This window comes from Cricetulus griseus (assembly GCF_003668045.3).
Source record: "Cricetulus griseus strain 17A/GY chromosome 1 unlocalized genomic scaffold, alternate assembly CriGri-PICRH-1.0 chr1_0, whole genome shotgun sequence".
Classification (NCBI taxonomy): domain Eukaryota; kingdom Metazoa; phylum Chordata; class Mammalia; order Rodentia; family Cricetidae; genus Cricetulus; species Cricetulus griseus.
This window is the reverse complement of record NW_023276806.1, coordinates 154,600,991-154,621,348: the sequence shown is the minus strand read 5'-3', so window position 1 is coordinate 154,621,348 and position 20,358 is coordinate 154,600,991. Positions and strand designations below refer to the sequence as shown.

Genomic DNA, 20,358 nt, shown 5'->3' with positions numbered 1-20,358 from the left:
CATGTTGACTGTGATTTTGGTCACTTGTGGAAAGTGCCTCTATAAATCTCCTTCGGTGTGTAGCGGTGATGTGATAAATACATACAAAATAAACATTTCATCAGCCCTATAAACACAGTTGTTTAAAATGGCTAAGGAAGAAGGAAGGCACGGCAAACTCAACTTTTCAAAAAGTGATAACAGGAGTAGTTGCAAGTGGGGGTGGGGTAAAAATATGATAGGACTACATTGTATGCATGTATGAAATTCTCACAGAATAAAAAAAAAACTGTCATTTAAAAAAAAAGCAATGACACATCAGTTTGTTTTATGTTGAAACAGTACTCCCTCCATGTCCCTCCATGTGCTCATGTCATTTTTCCTTAAAAAAAAAAGAAAGAGTGAGCTCAGAACAAGAGCTTGCTTAATATGTTATATTCTTCAAAAGATCAGTTTTGTCTGGGCATGATGACTCAAGCTTTGCAATCCCACCTCTCAAGAGGCTGATGCAGGAGAATTACTATGAGTACCAGGTCATCAGCCTGGACTACCAAAACACTATTCAAAAATTAGAAAAATAAATCACTTTTGATCAATAAATGTCATTTTTCTTTTTTTTGTTTTTTGTTTTAAATTTTTTATTTCAATTAGAAAGATTATTTTACATGTCAATCCCAGTTCCCTCTCCCTCCCCTCCTCCCCTGCCTCCCACCAACACCCTACCTATCCCATACCCTTTCTGCTCCCCAGGGAGGGTGAGACCTTCCATGGGGGGGGGGGGCTTCAGAGTCTGTCATATCCTTTGGAATAGGACCTAAATGTCACTTTTTAAACAGAAACGTTAGTATGACCTTCAGGTGGCTCAGCATGTAAATGAACTTGTCCCCAAGCCTCGAAATCCAAGTTCAATCGAAGAAAGACACATAGAAGATGAAAACGCCTAAGATTGTCCTTGGACCTCCAGGTGGGCCCAGTGGCACACGTATGTCCCCCTCATACACAGTATAAATTAGGTAAATACAACATTTAAAAATTTTCGAGAAAAACTGTACATTTGTGATCAGCCTTTTCAATAACACAGAAATGGCTGGCAGAGTGTTTGAGGCCCTTCAATGTGTACCTGGAATTTTCTTAGCAGAGATAAAACAGGTGAGTTTATATAAGTTTGGTAGAAATTAGGAAAAATGACAATTTGTGATACCCACTGTGCAGAGTTGTATCCTTAAGGCTTTGTGTTCTCTGGGATAGGTTTCATTCTGTGACATTTTGGGACTGCTTATTATTTTTGTAGCCCCAAAAGTCCTTAAAATATTGAGATTGTCTTTGCTCCTCTCCTTGTCTTCTCAAGCCTCAACAGTGAATTTAATATTACTGTCTTATAAGTAAGAGTATTTCATAAACACTTAGGTGATATGGGACATAAAATACAAGTGTTTCCCTATGGAATGCCATAATATCAGTAGTAGTAGGGAAATAAGTGCTCATTTTTAAGGTTTATCATATATGTAGACATATTTCTTTTAGACATATTTCTTTGTTTCTTTTCCCTTTATTTATTGATTTGTTTGTTTGTTTGTTTGTTTTTTCGAGACAGGGTTTCTCTGTGGCTTTGGAGGCTGTCCTAGAACTAGCTCTTGTAGACCAGGCTGGTCTCGAACTCACAGAGATCCACCTGCCTCTGCTTCCCGAGTGCTGGGATTAAAGGTGTGTGCCCACCAACATCCGGCTCTTTTCCCTTTATTTTATTTTATGGTTTTTTTTTTTGAGACAAGGTCTCTCTCTGTATGGCCCTGACTGTCTTTGAGTTAGCTATGTAACCCAGACTGGCCTCAAACTCACAGAAATCCACCTGCCTCAGCTTCCAGAGTGCTGCAATGAAAAGTATGTGCCAACATGAGTGGCATGCATCAGAATTTTATAGGAAAATATATGTCATAACTTTGGTAAGAAATGAGGAGGAAAGCTAATATTTTCTGTGAATTATGAATAGACAACAATATTTAGCTATTAGATTCTTCAAAATTAATCACACTACTGATTTTACAGGGTTCTTTTTATATCAGCTTTCTTGGAGGTATTTTGTGATAGTAGAGTACCAGCTACTCCCCAAAGGTGTCTGTCACTGTCAGAATACGGTCCAAGAATGGAGTCATGTGATGAGATTTCTGAGTGCTTATGAGAAAACTCCAAAAACAAAACACAAAAACCAAACCAAACAACAAAACAAACAAGGCAAGAGCTTGTGAGCTCAGTTTCTCCAAAAACAGATTATGCCTTCATGCCCCTCCCAGGTATAGCAGATAGGAGTGAGTTTATTTCAGATAATTCACTATAGTTGGCTATTGCTATTTGTTTCCATGCCTCTATGGGAAAACACGTTTTGTTTTTGCCACATGTAGCCTTTGGGCAGCTTGCCCACCATGTTCGCCTTGCCCTTGTGACTGGACACTTTACTTGTGTGACTCTTCTTAACCCTTGGAGTATAAATTGTCTGCTGCTCTGAATGAAGTTGGCTATTGCATGAAACTTATTTATCGGCTTTGTTCTCCCAGGTCCCACCCTCTGGAGCAGTGACAAGCCACCATAAAGAACAGTGTTCTGTAAGAATAACCTTAGGAAGATGATATTCTAATGGTGCCATCCAGAAATGCCTCCACGGTATGAAGTGGCCCATGACTTCTTCCCTCAGGGACAGTCAGTCATGTCCATCACCAGAACCCAAACTCTCTCATCACCTGAGGGAACATTATGAACATAGACAGACAATGGACTCCCACTTTGCCTCTTACTAATTCAATAAAAATGCAGGTTTGGACAAGGTAGTGAAACCCCATGATAGGTATTTAAAATTTCTCCACAAGACTCCAGTGTGTAACCAAGTTGCAAACTATTGTGTAACTCTTAAACTTTGTTGCATAGTCCCTGAGAAACTTCCAAGTAGCTGGATAAAATTTGAATTATTGCTCCCCTATTTGAGGAGGGCATCTTCATTCACTAAAGGTGTTACCATAGTTACTATGTGGAATTTGTAACATGAAAATTAAAACCCAGAGATAAATATTGGGGTTCAAGCTGATGGTCAGATAAGCAAAGCAGCCAAGCCAGTAGCTGTTACCTCTACCCAGGTTGAAGCAATCCTGCCCTCAATGTGGTTGGAGACTAATTGCCAGAACATGACTGGAGACCAAAATGCCCCAGACTGAATATATGCTCTTATCTTATATACCTCAAATGCTGGGATTAAAGGTGTGTGATCCCAAATGCTGAGATCATGTTTGTGTGAGCTGTTTTTCTTTTAGACTGGATCAATTGTGTAGATCACTGTAGCCTTGAACTAACAGAGATCTGTCTGCCTGTCTCCTTAGTCCTAGAGGTTTGTGCCACCACCACCCAGCTCTATGGCTAGCTAGTATGGCTGCTTGGATTAAAGTTGTATATCACCACTGCCTGGTTCTGTGGCTTGTGGCTAGCTTTGCTTTCTGTAACCCGAGGCAAGCTTTAATAAATCATAAAGAATATGTCTCCAAAGAAGGTTCCAGAGACAAGTTAATTGTAGAATTTGAAGAAGTCATTAGAGGGGTAGGTCATGTGCTACTCAAGAATATGAAGGAAATATGTCCTAGAAGGAGGTAATGGTATTAGCAAAGATACCCGGATGTAGCTAGAGTCCGACTCTGTATGTGCACAGTGCACAGAATCAGGAGCATGAGGGATGGTGAGATAATCAGTCAGTCTTGGCCTGGACAGCAGGCTGGAAGAGAAATGAGAGCAGTCATTCCGTGTGAGTGATGCAACTGTGAATTAAAACAAAAATAGATTTATACAAGGGGCCACACAGTCTTCAATTAGGGCATGAGATCAGACATGACATGGATGTGGTAGTATGTTACTCTAACCTGTATGATGGCTGGGAAGGGAGGATGGAGAGCTCAAAACCAAGTTCTAGGCCAACCAGGGTTAGGTTGTGAGATCTTATCAACAAAATCAGAGGGAGAGAGAGAAGAAGGGGGAGAGAGGGAGAGAGAGAGAAGGAGGGAGGGAGTAGAGGAGGAGAGAAGGATGGAGTAGAGGAGGGAGGGAGGGAGAAGAGGAGAGGGAGGAGGGGAGGAGAGCAGAGGAGACGAGAGGAAAGATCTCATTTCTGGCTTCTTGATTACTTTCATGGTGTCACCAGTAGATCGTGAGAGACCAGCACTGGTGGCTGGGGAGCTTGTCCTCCATTTGGTCTTAGATGCTCAGCCAGGACCATAATCACAAGGGTGGTAATGTGATGAGCTGCTGGTGACTGTCTTCCAAGAAAACTGTCCCTGCTTTCAGAGGAACAGTATGACTTTCTCACTGGGAATGCCAGTGAGAGGAATAACACTAGGTCAGGACCAGAGAAAGCAATGTGTAAGGTGATGTTTGAGCAGAATTGAGGGAAGGTCCTATACCAGGGCTGACCATGGAGTCTTGCTTACATTGGGAAGCTGTCACTGACTGTGACAAATAGAAGGTGCTACCTTTGCATGCTACTCCAACCAGTCATTTGTTCTCTTTTAAGATATTTTACTTCCAGAAACTAAATTTGGAGTACTCACATAGTTCTTGTACATAAAGCTCATATGTGCAAGTGTGGCCCATGAAATCAGATTTCACCACAAAGCCACAAGACTAAACCTCTCAACCGGGTATTTTCTCTTAGTAACTTTTAAGACTGTTTTACTCTGTGTGTATGAATTTTTTGCCTGCGCATATGAGGAGAAGAGGTCATCAGAGCTCCTGAAACTGGAATTACAGATGTTGTGAGTAACCCTGTAGGTTCTAAGAATTGAACTCAGGACAGCCTGTGCTCTTAACCACTGAGCCACCTCTCCAGCCCCAGCTGGGTATTTAAAGTAGAATTACAAGAGTCTCCTAAGTGGAGAATTTCTTTTCTATTTTAAGTACTGGGGATTTGTAGCACCAGGGCTTTGCACATGCTGGACAAATGTTCCACTATTGAACTATACACCTAGCCCACCAAAAGTTAATGGCAAAAAATTAATATATTGACTTTGTTACTCTCAAACCTTTCTACTCTCAGTTCTAAAAAAAAAAAAAAAATGCACACCCCTCTAGCTCAATGGCAAAGCTCATGTATACTTAACTGGGACTTCTGCTTCTCAATAAAAATATACTGATGGTTGGGAGTGATTTAGGACTAGAGATGTTGTGTAGTCTGAAGCCCACACATCAGTTAACAGTTCTTCTCTTGGCCTCATGGAATCCTGAGCTCCTTTTTAGAACCACTGTGGTTTGGGCTCTGAGACTGGCAAGTTTGTTCAACCCACATTAACTTTGAACCAGGCTTAGTAGTGCTTGCTTGGCTTTTGAGCTTCTTCATCTCATAAGATAAGTTTCTCTCTCATGAATATCAGAGACATAGACTTGACCCCATGTAATGTACTCAGTGGGTTTCCTTTGAAAGACCTTGAGCATGATGCATCCCAGGATAGGAAAATTTCTTTCATTTTGCTAGATAAATATCACAGACAATATAGTTTTCATAATTTCTATAAATAATTGTGTATGTGAGTGTGTGTGCACGTGTGCATGTGCACGTGTGCTTGCACACCAGTGCGCGAACATGTCTGTGTCATGGAAAACAGAAAACTTTTGAGTGTAGGTTCTCTTCCATCATGTCAATTCTGATGACTGAACTCTGCTCATCAGGCTCAGCAGCAAGTGCTTTTACCTGCTAACCATCTCTTTGACCTTCAGAAATACCTTTAAATATATCTACGATTTTGTTTTATGATCCTAAATGAAATTATTCTGTTGACGCACCCTCGAAAATTAGCATAGTAAGACTTTTTACTTGTGTTGCTTCAGAACTAATAAACACCCAGTTTGAAAATCAGTTGGAGACTTTGCTAACTGATCAGTTCATTTTCCTCACTTAGCTCAAGTATATTCCAGCCTCCTTGTAGTTGTATGACAGACAGTCACTATGAAGATCGTGTGGGAGAGCTTGACACACTCACGTCATCTTAAAGGGGCTTAGCTTAATAACTAAAACCTATATTCTAGAAAACATTTGCAAATACTGGCTCTACCTTTAACGGTGACCTTTAGAGATAATTCAACCTTTTTTGTGCCTCAGTTTCCACGTCTCCTCTTTTTAATATGAGTATAACAATGGTAGCCCTCTCGTGGTATTTTTAGGAGGGTAGAATGACATAACCTATGAAAACACTTAGCACCCTGCCTTGAGCCCTGTGAGTGACTGCATGAGGACGATGATTTTCTTTAGGAGATATCTGAGGAAGTCCACCTTCACCCAGTGAGGCAAAATGCATGCAGTGACAGCACCGATGTTCTGGGCAGCTGAGCTGGACTAGGGTCTTTTCAAACAAAGACACATGGCAGAAAATAAATCAGAACCCCAGAATCTCATCTCACAAGCTACAAATAGAAGCTGCAGCTGCAGGCCCAAGGCTGGCCTTTACATGTCCAGTGTGCACAGGGGCTTCTGGTGACAAGCTGATCTTTTCCATCACACCCACACAGACTCAGCAATCATCCATGGAGTCAACTCCGAATATTAAGGAGCCATTTTTAGTAGAGTATAGCAAATTGCCTAGGAATACAGACTGTGTAGAAATAGAACATGGTGAATTTAGTGCTTAGATGTTCCTGCATGTACCATAGATGATTGTGGATTATGGAGCTACCAATAATAACCCATTCCATCTGTAGAATAATTAACCATGCCCAGGCAGTGGACCAAGGACATCCAATATTAGCCTACTTAATCCTCCCACACCTCTGTGGGGCAGATAGGATTATTATCCCAATCTAGATTTCAGGGGGGGAAATGGCCAACAGAAGACAGAGAAACAAAGCTCAACTAGATTAACTATTTACCGAATTCACAGAATTCTAAGTGTAAAACCCATGTTTATACCCAAGTCCATTTGACCCTAGAGTCTTGTCTCTTACCACTTTTCTGGGTGATATCTAACACACACACTATTGCATGCACTTCTTACTACATGTGATATCCTCCGTGGAGAGCGGTACTGCTCTACTGGTTGGTTCTATAGCTCCAAGCTGATGACTGTAGTACAATGAGAAAAGAAAACAAAGCAAAAGACTTACCTCTTAATATACACACACTTTTATACATTTGCTTAATTTAAAATTTTCATATACACTTTATTCAGCTACAAATTATTGTTCACTGTATGAACAATAAAGACAATTGAGGGCCTACCCTTCTCCGAGAGTACTATTGTCTAGTCTAAATGTTTCAAAATCAAATGTTCTCTTGAGCTCAGCAGCCAATGAAAAGGAATATAAATGACTCAAGGAACAAAGTGATAGGCCCTCCTGCTGATTGCTTCGTGACGGACCTATCGTCACCAAGAGAAACCAACAGACTATTGTCACCAAGAGAAAGAGCTATCATATTTTGTATGGTTCTCATGTTTTGCATACAAAACAGTGCATGGGTCACATGAAACATTTATAGAGAGAATTTAGGTCATAGTTTTCCAGGCTGTGCTCTCTGGTATAAATAATAAGGCATACACATAACTAAAATGTGGTGACTGTTTAAAGACTTTATGTAAGGTTTTCAGAGAAGTCAGTCTATTTCCAGCAGGAGGATCTGAGATTTTGTGACAATCACCATCTTGACGTGTTTGTTGTTGTTTGTGTTTTGTTGTTGTTTTCTTCTTCTATGGTGGACCAGCTTTGGATCCATTCTAACCATCTTTAAAAAAAAAAAAATATCTCCTTTGGTTGTACAGAATGGTCAGAGCAGAAACTTGTGGGTGAAAAAAAATCACAGCCAAGGTCAGTTGCCTCAGAATTACACAGAGCTCTGAGTTTAAGGCTTTGCTTTGTTATGTGATTTCAACTTCTTATTGCAAATAAATCTACTCTTTCCCTACAAGGCTCAGGGAACATCATGGAAGAGGAATCAGTGAACGTCAGAATCAGAGGATGTGGGAGGAGAGTAGAAAACATGTCTTCAGGATGTGACAAAGCCACCATATTCCTGAACCCACAGCAGCTGCACTTACGTATTTATGACCTGCACAAGACTGGACCCATCAACATTCCACCCTGGATGGAGGAGAGGCAGGTGAGGCCACACCCCTCCCTGAAGGACTATTGGCAGTTAAGTTGTTGGGGGAGAGGGTGTCCTTATTTAAATTATCTATTTAAAATTTTCAATTTTTTTCTTTGGTAATGATAGTTGCCCATGCTCCAGTAAATAACCTTCATCCCAAGCTCATGTAAGAAACCCTAATTGAACTCAGTGAGTGGTACACCCACCCACCCACACACACACACACACACACACACACACACACACACACACACACACACACGAACACACTTACTTTAAGAAGGGGACTCCTTAAGAAGAAGGGTTTCAACAGGAATTGAAGGAAGGAGATGAAAATTACCAAAATTTGGGCTGGGCATGCCTTTAGTCCCAACACTTGGGAGGCAAAAATAGCCAAATCTCTGTGAGTTCCAGATCAGCCTGGTCTACATAGCAAGTTCCAGACAGACAGAACTACATAGAGAGAACTTGTCTCAAAAAACAAAACAAAACAAAACAAAAAACAAACAAAAGAAAATAGTCAAAATTTATCACATGAATATGAACTTGTCAAAATGAAAAAGACAAGCAAGCAAATAAATTTATACATAAAACATTAAAAACTACTGCAATGTATCACAATTCATCAGAACAGGGACAGTGTTTGCATTTTTCCCATGAGTACTATTAGCAAGAAGCAGAAGATGTGGAGGTGAAAACTTGTTAGGGGCTAAAAATTAAAGGAGACTTTAAAGCATGGGAACTGTCACTACTTGTAGCTCACTTTGTGGCGTGTGGTAGGACACCGAGCTTAAAAGGATGTCTGAGTCTTGGAAGGAACCCAGCAAAGATACCAGACTAATTTGGGAGATGAAGGGTATGTCTTCTGAGGAAAGGTTTAGAAGGGCTAGCATGCTTCAGTTTTAAAATAAGGCTGGTGAGTAGAGTTCTATTGATAGCCAGCAAGCCATCAGTATGAACTTGGACTTGGCACAAAAGAAACTCAAAGTCACAGTCAGGATTGCAAGAAGGCAGTTTCCTTTCTTTTTAATTTCAAACATAACAAGCCCAGGGACATGGTAAGCAATAGAGAGGGTGTTGGATTTTCCTAAATGAAATCTATTTGCGGATGGATTTAAGGGAAAAAATCTTCAGTTTTAATATCATTTATCAAAATGTTAGATTTAAAGAGCAACTGCTCATATTATCAGTTCAAAATGTAGTAGATAGAAATAGCATTGTCCTTAAACAATTCATCTAAAGTAGTTTCCCACACATGAGTGCATGGGAAAAATAATTTTCATAGAGATTGACAACATAAATGATAATACTAACTGAATACTAACTACATAGTACCTTATTAAAATGTGAATTAGCATTTCTATTAGGTAGAAATCAGTATTTTTCTCATTATTTATGGCTAAGTGTTATTTATTGTCAGAAAGGAACCTAATTCAGTGTCAATATCAGACAAAATAGATTTTATTTAAAAAAATTGTTTCAAGATAAAAAAACACTAGATATTAACAAATATATAACAATCGTGAACACAGCACTGAGCAGAATAACTCCAATATATGCAAAGCAAACTCTGACAGAATTAAAGGGAGAAACAGATAGTTCTGTAATAACCATGGAGACATTGACACCTCACTTTCAAAAATCAAAATATCCAGACAGAAGATAAGTCTCTCAGTATTCTATTGCAGTGAAGAGACACCATGACCAAGGCAATTCTTATGAATGAAAGCATTTAATTGGGGCTGACTTGTAGTTCAGAGGTTTAGTCCATTGTCATCATGGTGGGGAGCATGGCGGCATGCAGGCAGATATGATGCTGGAGGAGCTGAGAGTTCTGCATCCAAACCCACAGGTTGCAGGTAGAGAGAGAACGTGAGACATAGGCCTGGCTTGGGCTTTTGAAACCTCAAAGCCCACCCCCTAGTGGCACACTTCCTCCAACAAGGCCACACCTCCTAATCCTTCTCAAGTAGGACCAATCCCTGATGAAAGCATTCAAAGGTAAGTGAGGAAATAAAAGGCTGAGCAATACTGTGTGCCAACTGTACCTACCCAACAAATACAGGATGCTCTATTAACAGCAATGAATGCACATTTTTCTCAGTAACACAGAGAACTCTTTTCAGGGTGGACCATGCATAAGATGAGAAAACAATTCTATTTTTTGCTGGGGGGCGATTTGAGACAGGATTTCTCTGTGTAGCTTTGGAGCCTGTCCTGAAACTTGCTTTGTAGACCAAGCTGCCCTCCAACTCACAGAGGTCTGCCTGCCTCTGCCTCCTGAGTGCTGGGATTGAAGGTGTGCACCACCACTGCCCAGTGAGAAAACAATGCTTAAGAGTGGTTTTAAATTTTTAATTATGCATAGCTTTTCTGGCTACAATAAAATGAAACTGGAAAAGAACAAATAAGGAAAACTATAAAAATTATAAATGTCGAAATTAAATAACACTCTTTTTTTTTTTAACAAATACAAATGGATTCTCTGCCAAGGCTCAAATCCAGATTGTTAGGTTTGGCAGCAGGCACCTTTACCCACTGAGCCATCTTGCTAACCCCTCTTTTTCTGTTTTAAAACAAGGATCTCTACTCTGGGTTTCTTCCAACACATTTTCTTAAATATTTTAATTTTTGTTCTTACTATTTAAAATAATCTTTCTGGTGTTTATGTTTATATTTGTTGTGTAAAATGGGAGTCTAAATCTGGTTGTTTTTCCTCTGGTTTAAGAGGGAGTCATGACAGTGTTGCTATCTTCCCATATTGTTGATCACAGTATTAATTGTGAACAGTACACACTGACATTAACTGACTGTTCATTAAAAGGGATCTAATCTAGACAATATGGCACACTGCACCAGGTAGAATTATTTAGCTTTAAGTGGGAGAGTATACACAGTAGGAAAAAATCCTTGCCAGCTATATTTCAGTCAGGGGTTAACGCCAAGGATACACTGAAATGATCCACTGAGACAGTTACTGACAACCACACTGATTAAGCCAGTTAAAAGTTTTGAGTCCTGATTTATTGATGGCCAGACTAAGAACAGGCAGGCTCATGCCTCAAATAAATCTCTCAGTGTCCAAGTTTAGGGACAATTTTAAAGACAAAGCTCACAGAGACCATAATTTATATCAAAGTTAGGTAAGGGTCAGAGTAACCTTGAATGGCAGAATATTAATTATTTCAGACATGAAATGACAATGTTTAAAACTTTTTTTTAAAGATTTTATTTATTGATTGATTGATTAACTGTTGCTGTGTGTGTGTGTGCTATGGTTAGATAACTTCCCCCTCAATAACACACACACACACACATACACATACACACACACACAAATTCAACAAAGCATTTAACCAAAGGAGAGGGGAGAGCCCAGTTGACCATTTTTCCTTCCCAGAGATTCTGCAAGTACCCATTTATCCTAATTTAAAATTTCACATTAATCATCTGGTAAACTGTGTGGTTGTTTATGTTGGAATTTGTCTATCCTTCAATTCTTTCAATAGCATTTTATCTTTATAGTGAAGTCCCTTGTTACCAAAAAGTTCTCCAGGTCATCAAATACTTTCTCCCAGGACTGCAGCATTTCCTGGCATGTGTTAGCTTCAGTAAAATGATCAGTGTATTAAAAGCCCACAGGGCCTCTGCTGGAGCCACTGATGGCACTGCAGCTCCTGGCGGCATGTGTGAAATCTGCCCATCACATAAACATTCTTCTGCAACACAACACTCTGCCCCTCTGTCCGTTTCACATGAAATGCTCAGAGCGCTGGGAATGCTGGGAAAGGGATCCTTTTTTAGGGCCTTCCACCACACCAACCATCACAATGCTAGAGCCATAGCAGACCTCTGAGGTTAGTTTTAAAATCCCTTATTTTATACAAGACAAATTTGAGGCACAGATTGGCCACCAGACTTCCTTATAGCAACGATTATGCTGAGCTGGATGATGTGGGGCCCATAAACAGAACCTCAGGATCTTACTTTAGACCCTGGGTGCTTTGACTAGGTTGTTGTGTGACTGGCATCCCCACAGTAGACACCAGGAAGCTCTTTCTTCCTCTTTTTTCTTCAAGCTCTGTCTAACTTAGTATTCAGAATAGGTCATTCTGTGGTTGACAGTAACGGGCTGTCATCTAAAAGCAAAGAGTATGTTGAAAAACAAGTGTTGTGTTCAGTAGAACTAGAGAGGGCTTTCTTTCCAGACTTTATTCACTGTGAGTGCTGTCTAGGCTGCCTCCCCCTCTTCCCACATAGCTAACTCATGATGCCATTGAGTGCTCAGTCGAGTTCCCATCCATATATGAAAACTTAACTTGGCACTGTGCTTGTTAGGACTAAGTCCAACCAGCTGTGCCTCAGCCACAAGGGAGATTAACCGAGACAATGTGACTGCTTTGGGACAAATTGTATCAAAAGCACACACCATTAAGGCATGCAGGTGGATGGCCTTAAGTATAAGCAGATTTTAGCCCTTGGTCTGAGGTACCATGCATATCGATAGGTAAAGCTAGGGATGCTGTTTAATGTAGCCCTTTGGCAGGTCAGGTTTCTCCTTTAGAGTTTCAGGGGAAAGTGACTAGGTCTGATATCTACTGAGACCTTCTTGGGTTAGGTTTTCTGTGCCCATTTGGCCATGTTTGTTTGTTTGTTATTTTTGTTTTTTGAGACAAGGTTTCTCTGTGTGTACCCTTGGCTATACTGGAACCTTCTCTGTAGACCAGGCTGCTTGAACTTACTGTGATGCGCCTGCCTCTGCCTCCCGAGTGCTGGGATTAATGGCATGCACCATCACCTCCCAGCCCATTTGCCATCTTGATAATCACCTTTTTGTTTGTTTCTGGAGTTCTGGCTAATCTTTACCCATGCCCCACATGTGTAGATATATAGATAGATATAGATATAGATATAGATATAGATATAGATATAGATATAGATACAGATATGTATTTTTTCCCACAAAGCTCCAGTTCTGGAACATTTTCATCATTGCCAGAAGGAGTCTTGCATTCATGAGCATTCAGTCCTAATTCTACTTCTCCTGGCCTGTGGCAATCACCAAGCTATTTCCCAATGCTATGCGTTTATCTATTCTGGATATTTCACAAAAATGGAATTTAATAACATGATCTTATAGCTGATTTCTTTCATTAGTATACGTTCTACCCACATCATAGCATATCTCCTTGCTTCATTCTTTTATATGCTTGTAATTTTTAAAAGAATATTTCTTGAAAAAATTGCATGTGCACTATATCCTTTAATAGACATCTTTGCTATTCTTGGTAGAAAAAAACCGAATTGGAATTCAGTTTGACTGATTAACATTAGTGTAGAAATACAATACAAAAATTTTAGTCTCAGTAATAAAGAAAGAAGGAAAATGAACAACTAACACGGGAATAAAAATGATCATCTTAATATACTATTTTTTTCTTTCAAGTATTAGTGAAAATGGAGAGAGAACCCAGGCTCATATAGTATGGTTTTCATTTATTTATTTTATCGCCCAGAAAACTCCGTGCACTGCTGAGTCGGCACAGGCATCTGTCCCTCGGACAGAAAAGAACAGGGGCGAGCACGAGGCTGCAGCCGAATTTAGAAAGTTAGAGGTGCTCGCATCTGCCACACGAGATGGACAGGAGATTCCTTCCAGCAGGCAAGGGAGCAGAGCACAGACAACAGATGTGAGAAAGGTCCCAGAGCTGTCAGGTTTCAGCATCCCTGTGCCGAAGAAGGGAGGCGCCAACATGATTGATGTCCGCAGGCTGTATAAAAACATTCGACATCTCCGCAGCTGCTCGTCACACTGACCCGCGCTGTCTCTCTGCTCTTCTTGGGGTTTCTGTCAACTGGTTCTGAAGGGAGAAAAAAAATCTTTGGAGACTAACCTTTTATTGTGGTCATGCCAGAACCCACTAAGAAAGAGGGTAAGAACATCCATAAATCTTCTTGTTATATTCCTTAATATTTATTTTGGTGCTTATTTTCAAACAATTATATGATTTTTTAAAACAACTATAACAGTAGACTTACTGGGATGCAAAGATAAAATTCTTGACTGTGAAAAAGCCAGAAGAAAAATGTAAGACTATATAATCAACTGAGAAATATCTGACAAAGTTAATAAAGCAATACTGAGACCAATGATTAAATGAAAATTCTACTCTTGGATTTTAAGAGGTCCTGAAAAGGCTTAAATCAAAGATATTAACTGCTTGTGGGGAGAAGGATGCATTTTCAAGCTCATTTTCCTACTTTGTTTCTTAAAATTTCCACCTTGTTTTCAGTGTGCAGGGTGGGGGTGGGATGCCTTCTCAAACACTTGAAATTTGGTCAAGTCTTCGAATAAGAATGCGTGATATTATTTGTGGTTTTACTATTTTTTTTCTCACAGGAAGGCATTTAAAATATACAAATGGATTTGATTGTAGCTTTGGGAGCTTGGCTTTGAAATTCTTTCTTGAAAAAGAAAATCTTTCTGATTATGACTGGCAGATTGAACCCCCTTCTGAGTTTTGCTATATACAAGTTCAAAATATGTAGCCTTAAAAAAAATAAGAATAGAAGAGGAAGACAATTAAGGAATAGTCTTCATTAGAAGATTCCTTTCCATTCAAAGATCAGTATTTTAAAATTGCTAGTTAATAGTGTAAGCAAATCAGTGTCAGTGATTGTGAAAGTCACACAAATATACTACTAATTTTTAGTAGAAACATCTTTTATAACTACCACCTCATACTCTAGTTGCTCTTTAGATGGTATAAATCTTTCACCCTTTGCTAGCGATTACAGGGGAGAGGAACACCTTTGAGCTTCAAGACAAGTTTTAATGAGCCAAATTTTTGACAAGCCAAGTTTCTGATGCTTTGCTTCTTTGGGGCTAATACAAAATATAAATATTTAAATCAAATCAGTTTCATTGGGGCTTTTTAATCTTATTTTTTCTCTCTGCAGATAAACACATACTTGCATGCCCACACAGATACACACACACAGAGAGAGAGAGAGAGAGAGAGAGAGAGAGAGAGAGAGAGAGAGACAGAGAGAGAGAGAGAGAGAGAGAGATCAGCAGAGAACATAAAAATTATTTTAGGTTTTTCATTTCATTTTTAATCTTAAAAGTGTTTGCTACCATTATTTTAAAGAACTTTGCAAAAGATACCACACGTTGAACATGAAGTTGAGATACTAACCAAACGATGAAGTAGCTTTTAAGTATTTTTCTTTATGTAATTAGGTAGTCAGTGCTGACAGGTTGGGTGATCAGTTACAGGTTGGCCCTGCTTAGTGGCACAGAGCATTGATGGATGAAGTCTTCCTCCCAAAATAACCACACCAAATGCATGCATTAATATGGGAACTTAATCCCAACTGTGGGGAAGTGTGTCTAACCCCTGCTAAAGTGTCTTATTTGTGATGCAAATGATTTACATGTGCATTAAATATCTCTTTTATCCAGTGGGTCACTTGACTTGCCTCTTAGAGGCTTACTTGGATGAAATGTCTTTTAGGATTCCTAATTGAAAACAGAAGATTATTTTAATTATTATGAATTTCCTTTGTTATTTGACATCCCAACTGAAAATGACTAGAAAGCTGGAAGATTAATATGTAAGACTGTAGGCTGCAGGACCAATAAAGAGAATTAAATGGTTCTGCCTGCTGGATGCAGGGAAGTTTTGTGTTTGGCGTGGCAACTTGATCCATCTTATTCTACAGAGAATGAAATCATAGAGCTAGGAAAAAGACAATATATTTTTCTTTTTATATATTTTACACTGTGTATTTTATACATTTGAAATACAAATCCACATGAATACTAAGGTCTCCATGAGTTCCTTTTGCTATCAAAGTCCTTTTGATTTTCTGTGTAGGAGTTCCTCCACCCAGGACAATAATTTTATATCCATAGATGCTTTGCTTAGTTTAAATTTGGATGGTGGGCAGTGGCATCCCAAAAGTGTCAGTGATATATTTAAAACCCATCGAGGAAGTACAAAAATTTCCTTATTTTAAATTCCCTTACCAGCAGAACTGATCATTAAATTGTCAAGTTTGCCTTCATGAAACTGTTGCTTTTGACAATCACTGTCATTTACAACCCCAGAATGTGGTAATTCCTATGCTGTTCTGATCTGAAGCAGCTACATCCTGTAGATGATTTCATATTAACTATGGTTATCTTTGTTACATTGAAGTTGCCCTCTGAAAAACAGCACCAAGAATAAAGTGTGCCTTGCTTCAGAACTGCCTGTAGATACTCCTCCAGCCCTAGGGGATCTTTCTTCTCCTCATCACTTTCGAACACCATGCCCAGAAGGGTTGGACTACTTCTGTGAGCCTTGATAGGATCTGGCAAAGAGACTGAGTTTTCAGCCCCTAAAGGTGCAGAAGACGTCTCACTTAGATGCCTCCATCCCACAGTGGCCTAATTCTAGGAATGTCATGTTAGTTCTTCAGGGAGTGGGTCATTCTAAGGAAGAGAAAGACAGGTGCAGCTTTGGACCCCAAGGAGGAAGTCTAGTGCAAAGAACTAGTCTATATGAAGATATTTTGGCTATCTCAAGGACTCCATTTGGAAACAGAAAGCATCTTTTCCCTGGGTGGTGCTGAGGATCAAATCTAGGGCCTCATGTTGCTATCAAGCTGCATCCTTGCCCAGACCAGGAGTAACTACTTTCTGATGCCTTCTCTCCATTTCACCAGTTACATATGCATTCAGACAACTGTATTATTTTTCTACCTTACACTCTGTATTCATAGAGAATCTGAGGCTATTGTTTTTCTAATCAGATGGAGAGAGAAGATGCTGAGAGGAAGCTTCAGCCATTAGGAATTTCCCAGAGTGCCTTGCTAATGGATTCATTTATATATCAACTATTAATTAAGCACTACTGTTCTTCATTTCAGAGGGGTATATATGGTGGTTTCTTCAGGCCTTCAAGAAAAAAAATGCCACTCTGGGTCCTAACATGTAAGGAAATAACCTGCCGCTGGTTATTTTCTGTCAAAAAGAAACTATCAACATAAAATTAAAAATTTCAAAAATGTTACTTCTTGGGATATAATCCTTACTAGTTTAAAAATAATATGGGGTTGGTGAAGTGGCTCAGCAGGCAAAGGCACTTGCAACCAAGTCCAGCAACCTTAATTCCACCCATGAGATCTACCTGGTGAAAGGAGAGAATCAATTCCCTCAAGTCACCTTCTGACCTCCACATGCTCACAGTGGTACACAGACACAGACACATATGCATGCCTGCGTGCACACACACACACACACACACACACACACGCACACGCACACGCACACGCACACGCACACACAGATGCACGCACACCAACACACACTAAATAAAATGTAATAAAATTTTAAAAGAATGCAAACGACCCTTAAACAAATAAAAAGTTGTTGAACCTCTGCAGCATGTAATGATGAAAGCCACAAGGCCTGGTCCTTAGAATCTGCATGTAATTGTTCACTGTTAGGTTCTCTGCAATCTTGAAAAATTCTTTTCTCATACTTTGAGGTGAGGTCTCAATTTGAATCTCACTTTTGTCATATCATGTATAGAGTGCTATTGTATTTTACATATGTAACTCATCAGAAGAAATCAATAGTTCCTTTTGGTCCTGTGAGTCGATCAAAATACCTGTTGGAGTCGTCGTAGTTTTCTCCTTTCTTGAACACAAAAGACAGAGGATAAGCACAGGATCACTTATGGCTGCAATTGTAAAGGCATATTCTGATAACTCCTGGAATCAAAACCATGGCTTTTCTGCGGCATCGATAGTCAATGTAAAGTACCCGCTATGTTTACTTGGGTCCTTTTCAGTGAGAGCAGGCAGGAACATGGTCACAGAGACATTTTACAGTCCAGAAGCCTTCCCCACTTCCTTTACCTTCCTGGTCCCTAGAACATCTTTATGTTCTATGGAATATAAAGACCAATGTGAAACTGAAGCGGCACCCTTCACCTCTTGCCTGTTTCTAAGCATGACTCTGGGCTTAGTCATCATCAGAAAGGAAGCACAGGCATGGGTGCCTCCCTCTCAGATTTACTCCTTGACCTTCAGTCCCCACAGCCACTGCACGGCTTATTTGAAGTCCCCAAATAAACTTGATTTGTGAACATATATATATATATATATATATATATATATATATATATATATATACACCTTAAGTTAGGGGGAAGCTAATGATTTATAGGAAAAAAGATAGAAGAATAAAGGAGAAAGGAGGAGGTTTTTTATTTTTTTCCCCAAGAACAACTGTTTTCCTCCTAACTCTGCATGACCATGTAGGTCATATAAAAGACTCGGATGAGTGTACAAGCTATACTGTGAGGCGTGTTGTGGTGATACATGCCTATACCCCAACATTCAGGAGGCTGAAATAGGAGAACAGTGGCTCCAAGGCCAGTATGGGCTCCCAAGTAAGATGCTGTCTCAAACAAGATATGGAAATAACAAAAAGAAGATATATGAATGGGTACTATAGTATTACTCTACCCCACTCCACCCAACCTGCTCAGAAAGGGGTTGCCTTGATGTACTGGAGCTTCACGGTGCAGGCTGGGGCTGTCTGTGTATGAAGGAATGCTCTGGGGAAATACACCCTGGAGAGGCTCGATGCTTGGCAAAATTCTTCTCTCTCAGCGTCTGCTTTTATGATCAACGTATGCACCTGTCAGGGAGATAAATAAAGGACAGGGCAATTCTTTCCTCTCAAGCCCTCAAAATAAAACACTTTTAAAAACTACAGGAGAACAAGTTGTGTTCTTGCTTCTCATCCAGTCAGTCCAAAGAAGCCTCCCTCTTGCTTCCAAGGAATTTCAAATAGCAGGGAAGGCAAGAGTAAGGGATTGGTAAAATGGTCAAATGCTCTCTGCTTGTCTGGGAAGCTCGAGGGAAAGGAACCCTGTCAACCTGTCGAGGACTTAGGTTTTTCTCCATGGCTTGCTTTATTTTTGGCCTGAGACATGGCTCAGGCCTTGAAGGTTTTCATTTTTGTTTAAGTAGTGTCTCACTGTATAGCTCACACTGGCTTTGAATTCAACATCCTCTTTCCTCAGTCCCATCAGTATGTCTGCGTCATCTTTCCCAGGATTCAAATATTTGCTTTCAGGGTCCCTGGGCACATACAACTTACAGTGTTTCCTTACTGATAGCAACTTTAAAGTCCATTCATGTTGGAATAAGCTACCCAAACCGAAGTCACTTTCAAATCAAAGTCTCTGTGAAAACTTGAATGAAACAATCTTCTGCAATACTCTCAAAATTACGTCCTTTTAAATCTTAGGGATCTACAGGAAGAAGTAGCTGTGAAATTATTGCCATTGCTTTCACAGGTGTAGAAAACATGCTTGCTCCTTTTCCTTAAATTTCTTATGACTTTTATTTATTTATTTAGTTTTGGTTTTTCAAGACAGGGTTTCTCTTTGTAACAGCCCTGGCTGTCCTGGAACTTGCTTTGTAAACCAGTCTGGCCTCGAACTCACTGAGATCCTCTTGCCTCTGCCTCCCAAGTGCTGTTTTTTGGTTTTGGGTTTTTTTTTTTTTTTTTGGTTTGTTGTTTGTTTTTGTTTTTGTTTTTGTTTTTGTTTTTTGTTTTTGAAAACAGGGTTTCTCTGTAGCTTTGGAGGCTTTCCTGGAACTAGCTCTTGTAGACCAGGCTGGCCTCGAACTCACAGAGATCTTGCCTCTGTCTTCAGAGTGCTGGGATTAAAGGCATGCAGCACCACCAAGTGACTAGTTTATTTTAAAAAGTCTATTTAGAGTCCTTATGGACCTGTAAAGAAGACTCTATTATTATGAAACTTTTCCATTTTTACCTGAACTCCTTCCTAAGTACCTCTGTGAAGCCTCCAATAAGTGACATCAAGTACTCTTGTCCATCAGTGACTTCTGAGTTGACTCTAATGCTAGGCCACATCTCTAGATATACATGCACAAAAGCGTGTGTGTGTGTGTGTGTGTGTGTGTGTGTGTGTGTGTGTGTGTATGTGTGTGTTAGATAACCAGTGTCAGTGTGAAAGTTCTAGCAATAAGGAATTACCCCTGTCTTGTCATCATTTGATGCCAGTTCTTGATAGATGAGCTTGTTTTGTTTTGTTTTGTTTTCCCTGAAGCCCTTTAGTTGATTCAGAGGGGAAGATAGTTACTGAATTGTGTGTTCTGAGTTAAGTAAGTTGTGAAGAATCTAGTTTTTATTCAAGAGCTATTTCCTCAAAATTGAGAACAGAACAGTGATTAACAAAGACCAAACA

At 39.7% G+C, this 20,358-nt stretch overlaps 1 long non-coding RNA gene across 1 annotated transcript; it reads right to left on the bottom strand.

Annotated features, from left to right (window-relative positions):
- Window positions 1-13,556: 13,556 nt before the first annotated feature.
- On the bottom strand, window positions 13,557-18,057 carry LOC113832984. The gene is made up of 2 exons (XR_003480541.2): window positions 17,740-18,057; window positions 13,557-13,941 (listed from the first exon to the last, which is right to left on the bottom strand). It is a non-coding gene; the product is annotated as an uncharacterized LOC113832984 (long non-coding RNA).
- Between the last annotated feature and the right edge of the window lie 2,301 nt (window positions 18,058-20,358).